General features: G+C 33.8%; 1 long non-coding RNA gene across 4 annotated transcripts; it reads right to left on the reverse strand.

Moving 5' to 3' along the window:
* Nucleotides 1–1,129: 1,129 nt before the first annotated feature.
* On the reverse strand, nucleotides 1,130–3,980 carry LOC107064051 (uncharacterized). 4 transcript variants are annotated; one of them, XR_016178422.1, is made up of 5 exons: nucleotides 3,467–3,980; nucleotides 3,207–3,404; nucleotides 2,957–3,133; nucleotides 2,546–2,798; nucleotides 1,130–2,448 (listed from the first exon to the last, which is right to left on the reverse strand). It is a non-coding gene; the product is annotated as an uncharacterized LOC107064051 (long non-coding RNA). The 4 variants fall into 4 exon arrangements; XR_016178420.1 differs by having other exon boundaries at nucleotides 1,131–2,584; nucleotides 2,654–2,798; XR_016178421.1 differs by having other exon boundaries at nucleotides 1,131–2,798; nucleotides 3,478–3,980.
* Nucleotides 3,981–12,285: the final 8,305 nt, after the last annotated feature.

Genomic DNA, 12,285 nt, shown 5'->3' on the forward strand with positions numbered 1-12,285 from the left:
AAATTTGCTCTTACAATCAGTGAGCTTGTCTATGTACGATATAAGTACTTGAATTGATATGACTATGCAAGTTGAAGCAGGATTATATGTGTCGTAGCTCAGACCAATTATATTTCTTATATTGTTATTTTGCATAGCTTTTTTCTCGTTGCACTTAAAAAATGATTCTTCGTGAATTTCTTACTTAGATTAATACACCATTAATCTAAGTAAGGTGTACTTAGATTAAGAGTGTAAAAATATATTTTTATGCAAGTAACCATATACTTTGTATTTGAATACACACACATTTGACTCAGTAGGGGTAGCTTGTTCTCCGTGTTAGCAATGGATTGTTGGAAAGATGAGCAGAGCATCGATAAACGTCCTGCTTGAATTCAAGGAATCGTATAATAGCGTGAATAGAACCAACGACCTTATCGTTTAAAGAGGCTACGGATCCGTGCAGATTCTTATCTATGTAGGAAGTTATCCAGCAGAGTCCATCTCATCATCTCTGTGTAAGGAGATCGAATCTTTTGCTGGATACTATACATAATACTTTTTGTGTCTTTTTTTTTCTCCTAAAAATCACAGAAAGAACTACATGAGATCTTTTATCGATATATTCGATTTTCTATCGATTAATTTCATTTCTTTTCCTTATCTAAAATGTTACAGAAGAAAGTATTGGTGTTAAACCGGAATGAACGATTAACTCTGTGTAAGAGTAATAGTGAATTGAATGTAAACAGTGTTATTCTGTTACTGTTTTAGGATTTGAACGATAATGAACGAACATGTGTTCAAAAGAGATTAACAACATGTTTCTTTAATCTAACATAAGTATCTATCTATCTACTTTGCATCGTATTATGTTTAATATCAATAAGCAACAGAAAATTCTATCGTTATAAAAAAAACGATAATTTAGACAATATTTGTTGCAACAACGATGTGCTAGTTGAGCCTATTTGAATATATTTTGGTCGAATATTAATCGAGAGAAAGAAAAATTTGAAACGGCACATTGTTTATTCAAGATGCAACAGAAACTATCATAAGTCATATATTAGATTCAGATCGCTTTGAGCCATTGTATGCGTATTGTCCAGAGACAATACCCCAGTGAATCAAGCGTCAAAGGCCAGGGAATCCCTATCCTCCTTAGTTCTATTCTATACTGACCTCGACATTCGGTTTAGAAAATAATTGTCTCCAAGACGAAAGATGAGTGGTAAGAAAATGCAAAAATATCGATATCGATAATTTATTTTCAAGCTGTCTACAGATATTGTGTGTTTCAAAGATAACGATATTATTTTCTTTTTTGTTGTTGTTGGCGCTAGATACTTTTCTTTTTATTCTTATTTTGTAATCTTCTGTAAAAATTGTGGATAAATTCCTTTTGATTTTTTTTCTTTTTATTTTTTCTTTTCTATTGGAATTATCGTCAGATTATAGTAAAAACGGAATTGACGAGACAACGGTAAATTATAAAAACGAGCTACATCTCTTGAATGCAGAGGAATTATTTCTTAAGACGCGTTTCGTAATCCCACTTACAATTAGATCCACGAATCTATACGATGAGTCGATTGTTGTGAGTCATGCTTGTAACCCTCTGTGCAAGATCGAGAGAGGCCACAGTGATTATATGAGCATCATTAATCGCCGTTTTTTACTGGCGCTTTGACAGACGTCACCGATGCATATCCGGATTCTGTCAATTCAATAAAAACACTGACGTAAACTCTGTCCGATAATGTTTGGATCGCGTCATCCTAAATTCATACAAAACCATATATGTTTTTTTTTTCTTTCATTATGTATAAAATTATAATACTACAAAATAGAAATATTAGTGTTATTCGCTGCATATATTTTTATACAATAGCTTTTATTATTTTGACACTACGATTCTAAAAAGTACACATAATTCTGTTTTTACTTGATAAATACGTTTACGAAGACTACGTATAAAAAAAAACGATTGGTTCCAGTCCTAAGAAATCAGCAAAAATAATACAATAAGACATGAGTTTTAAAAATTTTCTTCTTAGAATTTGGGTCGATTGTGTTAAATCAAAATTGCATATAAAAAAAAAAATGTTCGCGTAAAAACAGAATTGGGTATAATTGAACTTCTTGGTCCTTCATTTCACGCTTGTTTTTTGTCCTTCCAATATCTCATGCATATACGTAAACACAAGCGCATACACCATGACATTCGTCGCCATTTGCTTTGCAATTCTCACGAGACATACTCACACATACACATACATATACAAGATACACGTAGCCTTGGACACGGGCAGCGGCATCACAAACACCTCGTATCTCAATTTCCAAGACGCACACTTCGTCGTAATGCATCGCCCGGAAATCGCTAACCTACAACGCGATCTGCCACGCCTTCAATCGCTACCGCATCAAATGCACCATACTATCGATTCGAATCCTGCAATCCTGTCATTGTACATTAACCATGAATAGCAAAACTATACTTATCGTTGCTTTAAATCGACTTCATCCGTATCGATGGCCATTCTCTTTAGATATTTACTTCTCATTGGACTCTTTTAATTGAATCGTTCGATGAATCCTGCCAATTCGAATTGCCATTTCTGTTACGGTTTACACGGCATTCCTTATCGTAAATGTTCACACCTACTAGACATCGCTGTCTGCTGCACAATATCGAAAGGTAGACGTTCCAAGAAAGGATCCCTTCGTGCGCTTGCATGTAAACTGCTTTCAGCAAAAACTTTTCTCACGTATTTTTCTTTTCTTTCAAATCAAATAAAACAATGACGTACCTGAAGTTGAAGAAAATCGATAATCATCAAATTCTTCGAATAACGTGTAAATATTAATACGAACAATTTGTTTCTAACTAAGTAATATGTTCTATTAACTAATTTATTAAGACTGATAAATTAACACTTATAATTCTATTATGTTTATAGATACATACGTTGAAAAAGTGCACAAAATCACATAAACGTATGTCTCATTTAACTTTGTTTTCTAGTTAAAGCTACTTGAAGATGAAGATTAGCAGCAGTAAAGAATGCAGGACACACGAGTTCTGTGACAGGAACGGCATTATTCGTACCATATTCTGGTACAAGCAACTGGTTTCTGAAGAAATCTACGTAAAATTGACCTTTTAACCTCTCATCAAGAAAAACAAGATTAAACGATTAAAATTTTAACAAGTATACCTGGTCATACATTAACTCTGAAATTGTCGTTGACGTTGAAATTGGTGAATAGCATGTTAATTTTGTTGATTTTAATATTAAGTGTTATGAAAAACTGATGACTCTATTATTATTTTGTTGCGAATCAAACGAACAAATATTATTTACTTAAACATAGGATCATCCTTAGCTCGGTTGTACCACTTGTCAAGATACACCCTGTAATAAATAAGTATAATATAATAAATATTATACACACACGTATCCAAGTATATAAGTACTTATATCGCACGAGACTTGTTATCCCAGTCAGCAGGTATTCTTGGATAACCCTGAGGGTAAAGAGAATAAGTAAAATTTTTGTTGCTATGTCTTCGACCTCCTTCCTTCTTCTCTCAAACTCCACGATCAGTAAGTCCACGGCGTGGCTGGCGTCAGTAGAATTGAGAGAAGCGTACAAAAGCCGTTCTCATGAGAAGTGCGCGCGAGCGCAAACGCGAGCTCGTCGTATGTCCGTGGAAGAAGAATCGTTTCGCGAGCGTGATAGTGAATAAGAGAGGAGAGAAGTGGAGTCAGTCGGGGCAGTCACGCGTGAAGGCACGGACGGACCCACGGAGTCCGCATGACAACTCGCACGTTGTCTGCACTCATTTAGATTGCCCGACCGTGCCGATCTCGGCGACGAGTCGAGCTTCGTGAGCTCTTTGCAGTTCGCTAGGTGAATTAGGAAAGAGTCGGTCAAGAGAAAAGCCCACGGTCGATGGGAATACCTTGGCCGACTAGAGCTCTAATGCTTTTTTACTGTATTACAAAATCTAGAAAAAAAAAAAAAAAGAAAAAAAACTTACTATATGATACTGTATTTCAAATCTAATTGTCCTGTTTAACGTGAAAATTGATTTTTTTTTTTTATTTCAATTTTATTAACCTTTTTATTTTATTTAAACTTATAAGATATGAATATTATTAACTATTACATAATATATAATGATGGATATAATTTGTAAAAAAAGTAGAATTGAATAGAAGAAAAATGTTCTTGTATCAGCATTAGAAAAGTTGAAAGATTATTCAAATTGAGATTGAAGAAGAGAGAATTTAGTAGGCTCATTGCTGACCTTCAATAATGGCGAGCGATTCTAAGAAGAGGGAGAATGAAAAGAACATTAATCTTCAAGGAATTTACGTCAGAAACATATTCTTACCATTAAAATAAGCAGTAAAATATATCCAAGTGCATGTAATTAACAGAGTACATCTTCCAAGACGAGATCACTTTCTCAACATCTAGTGAACCGCTATAACATGATAAATAGGATACTTAGACGTCGACGACACTTCGGTATATTAAAATATTCCTTTCCTTCATGAACTAATCTGTAAATAACTCGTTGAGAGTAGAACTACCTACGTCTCGTTTCTTATTATTAAAATTACTAGACCTTTCGTTCCCGATGAGCAAAACGTGCTGAATTTAACGGTATCTGAAGTCGTGGTAAAGGAACAAAACAAATCTAGGAATATACACGAGATACGTGATCTGAAAAGAGACATAATCTGTTGCAAAAAAAATATTTCCTTAAGTTATATCTCAATCAATGTTAATTTTATTCCTCCATGCAATTGCTTAATTCTTCTCGAAAAACAAAACAACCAACAAAGAAAAATTATCCAATGTCTCTCGATTGCAATGTAAATAATAAAAAATTAGCGAATAAATGTTACATCAGACGTCTGATGGAAAATGATTTTACTCCTCTATCGAGTAACGTGGATATTTATCTCATTCCTATCACAGATTAGGAAGTGGTAGCTAGTAGAGCGTATAAAGATCCAATTTATGGTGAGATGATGGAAGGTAAAAATTGGAATATGATATAACGATAAACCCAGTATCCAACCTTATTTCTGAAACGAAATGGATGTTTATATGGTCGTTTGGAAAAAGGGTAGCAGAAGTTAGAATGTCAAATCGATTTGAAGCTCCCTAAATCAGACACAACCCCTTGATATACGATAAAATGTCATCGAGAGAGTCTACCTAGTATATTTTGATAATATCGTTGGAAAAACGTTTTTGATAGGTCGAAATTCATCTCTACCTTGTTATTCATACGCTTTCTTCGATGTTCTTTTTTTCTTACGTCCGACAATTTGATAAAAATTCTCATCGGAGAAGGATAAATTAAAAATTAGTAAAGAACTTTGATCTCATTATTGTTACAAAAGTTTTGAGCTTAATGATCGGTTATAAATTTAATTGATTCTTGATAGGTATAGTATCCATGTATATTATATCCACAATTAGTGAGTTTAATACTTTTTCTATCGCATTTTTATGCACATTCATTTCGACCAAAAAATGCGTATTTTATATCTAGCAGATGAGGAAAGAAGATATCGCTAAATAATTTTAACAATGTTATAAAAAAAGAAAGAAAAAGCCAAAGAATCAATTCTTGAAAACAAATTAAAATTAAAAATGTATAAGTTGTATTTTGACATGTTTGGTAGAAATATTGTTAAAGAGCACAAAGTAACGTTCCATTGTATGTATCTAACGGGCTTGCTTGACAGGCAAAATTAATTTTGAATTTGTGAGAGGAGGAAAAAGAATAACTTATTGGCTGACTCGATTGATAGAGCTGGGTAGAAAAGAGAAAGAGAGAAAGAGTAGCATCCATCATGCAGATCCGCGAATGGTAGGATTCCATTCTATGGAAAGTCTCTGACCGATGCTTCCCATGTAACACATAAGATAATGACGTATCCGTGGCATCGTAAACCAATAACCATCGTATACATCGTTCGAATCCATTTTCAGCCGGCTCACGGTCGTTGTGAGCGTGTACGTGCTGAGTTCTTATGGGAGTTATCGGCTTTCTCTCTCTCTCTCTCTCTCTCTCTTTTTCTCTTTAACTCATTCTCTCTCTCTTTATCTCTTTCATTTGCCCGTCCGAAGAAGGGATTTTCGAGGGAAGAAAAATCAATGGAAATAACGGTGACACGCATGGGTCAGTGCGTTTGTAACCTCTCCGTGAGGTTACAACCATTCCATTCACGTGATAGATCGAAAGAGAAAAAGAGAGAGAGAAAGAGAAGCATAGTTAGAGAGAAACGAATAAAAGGAAAGAGGTAGAAGGAAAGAGAAAGAGAACGTTCGAACACAAAACGGTAAAAACATATTCCCTACTACTACCTGGAGATTCATGAGAGAAAAGGATATCTTTTTTTCTTCATCTATGTCTGTTTCTATCTTGACGCAATTCCATTTGACGTTCTTGGTTACCGATAGCAAAACCTATACGCATACATTTCGACCCCCGCGAGGCTGCTGCTAGCCAGGGTCGATAACCTTTTAAGGAAGGAAAAGCATTCGAGAGTATTCTCTTTTCTTCGTTTTCGCGATTAATTATCCTCCCGAACTCGAACACGCGCTCCGGGATCGGAGAATTCGTCGAATGCCGAAGAAACAAATTCCTTCTACGGTAGTTTTTCTCTCGAACTTTTCAGTTTTTTAGTCTGCTTACTACATCGTTTTTTTTTTTCTTATATTTATTTTATTTTTTATTTTTTAAGATTAGAAAATAATCAATCGACGTTCCGTTGCTTTATCGGGGACGAGAATAAAAAAATGAATTTAAATATTGCAACATTGTTAATTTATTTATTACATTGATGATTATTTTATATAACTGATTTTGTCGAGTGAAAATTGAAAATATTCAACGTCTTTGAAATCCTTTACTGACGAATAACGTACTTGTGCAAATGTTGAAGGATTTGACGACATCAATGGTTCATGAGAGATAGGTTTGATACTGCTTGCCTCGTTTCGCGAATTCGCTCACTGATCACGATCGGCGACACGTCTTCGTCGAATTATCGAAATACCTCACGCGGATTGCCAAGAGAATATTAAATACATCGGAACGATCGACTCCGATACATAACCATTCGAAGATGCTGCTTCAATCCTGCTATTTTTAGGTTATTTTATGAATTTTTTACTTATTCCTTAGCAAAGGACGTTCCAGAGAAGATACTTCATCCCAACATTCCACGATTAAAACAGATTTTAAGGATGCGAAAAAACACAAAAAATACTTAATGGCGGAATCTTAACTAATTTCTTTACGATGTAAAGAACATAAATAAAAATGTTAATTTAGAGAGCAGGAAAAAATTCACTAAACATACTCATATCCGTTCTACCATTTTTTATCAAAGTATTTATTTTTTACGTATAAGTCGTTTTTCTTATCCAACATATATCGAAAGCGATATATATATATAGAGAGAGAGAGAGAGAGAGAGAAAGAGAGAGATGCATATACATGCATGAATGAGTCCAGAGCCCTATCATTACTTGTCGAACCCTGCAGAGGCTCGAACATGCATCGATTAATTATTTGGGGGATCGAAGAGGGCCAGTTTTTCTCCTCCCTTTACTGGCTCCCTCATCGAGCAACCAATTGCGCCATACATCACACTCGAATGCGTTATATTATGCCATTATAATACGAGGGTACAGCCATTCTTGGCTTCTCTTTTATTGTCTTTGTTTTATTTCTTCCTTCTTCCTCATTCTCTTTTTCCTTCCATCTCTTCCTATGCATAAACTCCTGTTTCTCTTTTTAAGTTAATTAAAAGTGTACCTACATTTTAATTATAGAAATTTGGAACTCATTTCTTTTTTTGTAATAAGACAAAACAAAATTAATGAAATTCGCGGGGTTATAATAAAATATTGAAGAGTATAAAAAAAAAGGTAGTAGACTGTGAAAAAAAAAAATAATATAAATGGACAAATTCGTCGATCTTACATTAGTCCGTTAAGCGTTTCGATCATTCTCCCTCCTCCCTTCGTTAAATTCCTATCACGTACGCGCGCGCACGCTCGCGCTCGCGATCCACAGATTTACGTACGTGGCGACAGTGTTAAAGTCGCTCGTACTTGTGGCTCAATCTCTTTCGATAAAACTGGACTCTCTCGTTAGTGATGGTGCGTCTAGACGGAAGCTCGTCTGGAATACAATATGGGGAACCATATACACGGTTGCCATGGCGTTCGAGGGTGAAGAGAACTCGGCTCGAAAGAGACGATCGTCAAGACTTCGTCCACCATTAACAGACTTTACTAGGAAGGGGTTGAAACCGCTCGAAGAAAAAGAAAAAGATGAAGGAAAGAAAAATAGAAATGTCGTCTCCTCCTAGTGAAAATAAATAAAACTCCTTATTCCATTAGAATGAAACATAAATATATTTTAGATGACGTGAAAGGGAAGAAGAAGTAAATACTCTCGATATTAAATTACATATCTCGTAACTATCGTGTTGCGTTTTGTAAATCGTAAAACATCGCAAGTATTATTATTTGTAAATTCGGTAAATGGATTCGGTCACGTTTCGCATTATTTTCTTGTGAAACAAACAATTTTGACTGCTGGTACCTATTTTCTAAGAACCACCTACGGACTTTCCTTTTTTATTCGTCGTATTTGTTTCTTCAATATTTTCCCTTAACTAGTTTAAGCTTTACTTTGTTTTGTCTTCTTTTCAAATCAAATTGTCTTCTTCCAACTTTTCTTTCAATGACAAATATCAATATCTTTTTTATTCTTTACTTTTTATTTCTAATGTCAATAATATATAATCTTATATTGATGAATAAACATAGATATTTATCTAATTTTTTTTATCTCTGTTTTTTTTTCTTTTTTTAAATTCGATAATGCGTAATTGACAAGAAACGAAGTGGCAAACACGCATGATATTTAACTGGACGTTAACCTTGTGCAAAGAGAATACATCGACCGCGACGGAAGAAGACGGAAATTCTCGCTAAGAGATGACCGCCAAGGCCGTGAATAAATATGTGGGCGTTGTGTGATTTCATAATAATTGTAAATGTCCTTGACACTTTGTCTTTTTGTTTTCTTTCTTTTTCTTTTTTTCCTCATCAACGTTCATCGACAGTTTCTTTCGCATGATGCATATTTTCATATATTCTTCGCTTTTATAATGATGCTCCTAAAATGTATATCTGAAATATTCGAAAATTCGTTTTTATTCGTTAATCTTCGAGAGTTGACATTTACGTTGATATCACATATTTATTTTCTCACGAATGAGATACGTATTCGATGATCTGTTGTTTCAAAGGAAGTGACCGGATGAGCTATGAAAAAACAACAGTTATCATACATATTTATATTAAGTTCGATACTCCTTTTGATTCAATTTAAATAAGAGGATTATAAAATTTGACATCTCCAGAGATTTATTCTTAGAATCAAAACACTTTTGTACAAATAAAAAATTGCTCGTCTCTATGACATCGACATTGCTTCTCAAATATTTCGAAAGATTCGAATCTAGAAATATGATAGGAAAGAGAAGTCGAAAGTGCGAAAAACAAAATTGGATATAAATAATTCGTTCGGAAACGAAAAGGAAAGAAAAAAATAAAAAATAAAAGAAACGACTCAGCGTTTATCGTGATCGTACGAAAAAGTCGTTAACCTTTAAACGGGATAACTGTAATTTCGGTGAAAGAGCTTCGTTACCTCAACTATGGTATCTCGATTCTCCCACGGACTCGCTTATTATGTATACTTTTTTCTTATTTCCTTCCTCTTCTTCCTCTTCTTCCTCTTTCTCTTCTTCTTCTTCTTCTTCTTCCTCCTCCTCCTCCTCATACTCCCCCTCATCTTTTTATTTTTTCTTCTCCTTTTACATCTTCCATCATTTCAATATACATACTTGAATTGAAACATTTCTCGATTTCTCGTCGTCACGTCGTCGTCAAAAATTTAATTACTTCCCCATCTCTTTCAAGCACCGGTTCGACGACCCAGTCGTGCATCGATCTCCAAATGAATCGCGATTTATCTCTCGCACACGAGAGCAGATTGAGAAAGAGATGAAGGGTAGGAAGGAGGGATGGGGACAAGAGGGCGAAACTCGATCAACATCCGGACAAGCAACGTATCCATTTTGTGAAAGAGAAGCAATCGTCGAAGAAAAATATATTCGAAAGGTTTGATCGATAAGTATATATATATACAACATATATACAAACGAATCATTCTAATTACTATTCCCAATATTACTCTACCAATATTCGATTTTCAATCTATGAATATCAAAAATGTTCATCTCTCTCATTCTCAGAAGAGAATTAATTATTTAAACGTAGAGTTAGAAATAACGACTTGGGAAAGATCGTTGAATGAAAAGAAACCAATCTACTCATAAATAAGATTGATGTAATTTTATAATTTTATCAACTCATTCTAATGTTTAATCGAATAGAAATTGCGTGTCTAGTTTTTTTATTTACATAATATTATAGAAAGTTGTCTAGTCGCTTTACTTGTAAAACATCGACGACTAAATTTCTCGAAAAAAAAAAACAATGACAATATTTGGATATACAGGTCCGTTAAATATAAAAAGTAGAGCTATCACCCTCATCATATGTTATACGTTTAATGAACATTATTTAATTATGATTGCAAACTAATTGAAATGTTAGTATAGGTCATCATTTTTCTTGCGGTCCACGAAGCGAACGATTATGATTAAAATTCTATGACGAGTAACCGTTTGATTATCTTTCGATCGAAATAAGAACGTTCACGTAACTGTTTTCAATCAAATAAAACGATGTGCGGAACGAAAAGCCAATAAACATCGAGAGACGATCAGTGTATTGATTAATTAATAAATAATTTAATTTCTTATCTTATTTAATAGTAAATATATCATTATACTTTTGTTATAATTGCTAATAATAAGTTGCACAAGAAATAATTTCTTTCTTTTTCTATAAAATTATATATTTGTTAAATATAGAAAAGGAATGTACTTTTCGTTACAATCCAATTGTAAGTAAATAGCTAACTAATTATCGAAGATGATATATAATTATCTAAAAAAAAAAAAAAAAAACATAATGATCACGCGTTAGCAATAATTTGTATTAAATCGGTAATAGTAAAAGAAGGTAAATACATATATCATACGTTGGTTGAGTCGTGACGATAGAATTTTTCACGAATTCACGATTTTCATGCAAATGATTGTTTATTGCTGCGTAATGCTGTCGTTACTGATTCGTGCTACTAATTACATCAATATTCTCATTAAGATAATTCTTTATGAAATAAACTACTTGCCGATTTTTGGATAAATACAAGTTCTGCGAACTGACGATAGTAACTATAATTATATTAATAAAGTGAACGCGAAAATGATACGCAATCTCATCGAGAAGTAAAGAAAAGGTGCCTTTTAACATTTAATTTAACATTTATGTGGAATTTAACTATAGGATTTCAAGATCATTTATTAGTCACACGATGAGAACGATCATATTTTTGTATCTCATTTTTGTATGAAAACTGGTTCATGTCTTTTGCCTGGTGCAATCATCCAAGAAGAAAGAAGAAGAAGGAAAAAGTAATAAAAGAAAGAGAAAAGATGAAGAAGAGGGTAAAGAGAAACGTGCTCGTACATTGTTCGGCACGATAAATCTCTACTTCGATAATGAAAAAAGTGCTCTTTGACCTCCGACAAAAATTCTCTCCGTTCAAAATCTATTCACGAAAAGAAGGAGAAAAAAAGAAGCTTATGGAGTTTGCGTTTGTTTTCTTTTTTCTCACAGCAGGACAGGACCGGCTATTACAAATTTGATGGGCACTCGTTAATGAAACGTTCAAACGGTTTTTTTCGTCTTCATCTTTCGACCATATTCTCTCTCTCTCTTTCGCTTTCCTTTTTACTTTCTTTTTCTTCTAAAAAATCATTTCGTTGGTTTTCATCTTTGATTTTCGTATAATACGATTTGCTAAAATTAATTATACGTGACGTATAATTTTATTAATTTATTTTCTAACAAAAAGAACAAACAAAGTGCTCTTATTCGCCTTGTGCCGTTTTACTAGCAACTGACAAACTTGTCTTTCTGTGAAAAAGGAAAAAAAAGAAATTTCACCTACCGAAAGAGAAAAGCGCTTCGTTATTGCATTTGAAGTGCACTGAGGAGTACACATCACGCGAGTAACCGTGTTTCAACTTACAAACAACAATGGAG

Source organism: Polistes dominula, unplaced genomic scaffold (assembly GCF_049000335.1).
Source record: "Polistes dominula isolate Pdom_NZ unplaced genomic scaffold, Pdom_raw_medaka contig_77, whole genome shotgun sequence".
NCBI lineage: Eukaryota > Metazoa > Arthropoda > Insecta > Hymenoptera > Vespidae > Polistes > Polistes dominula.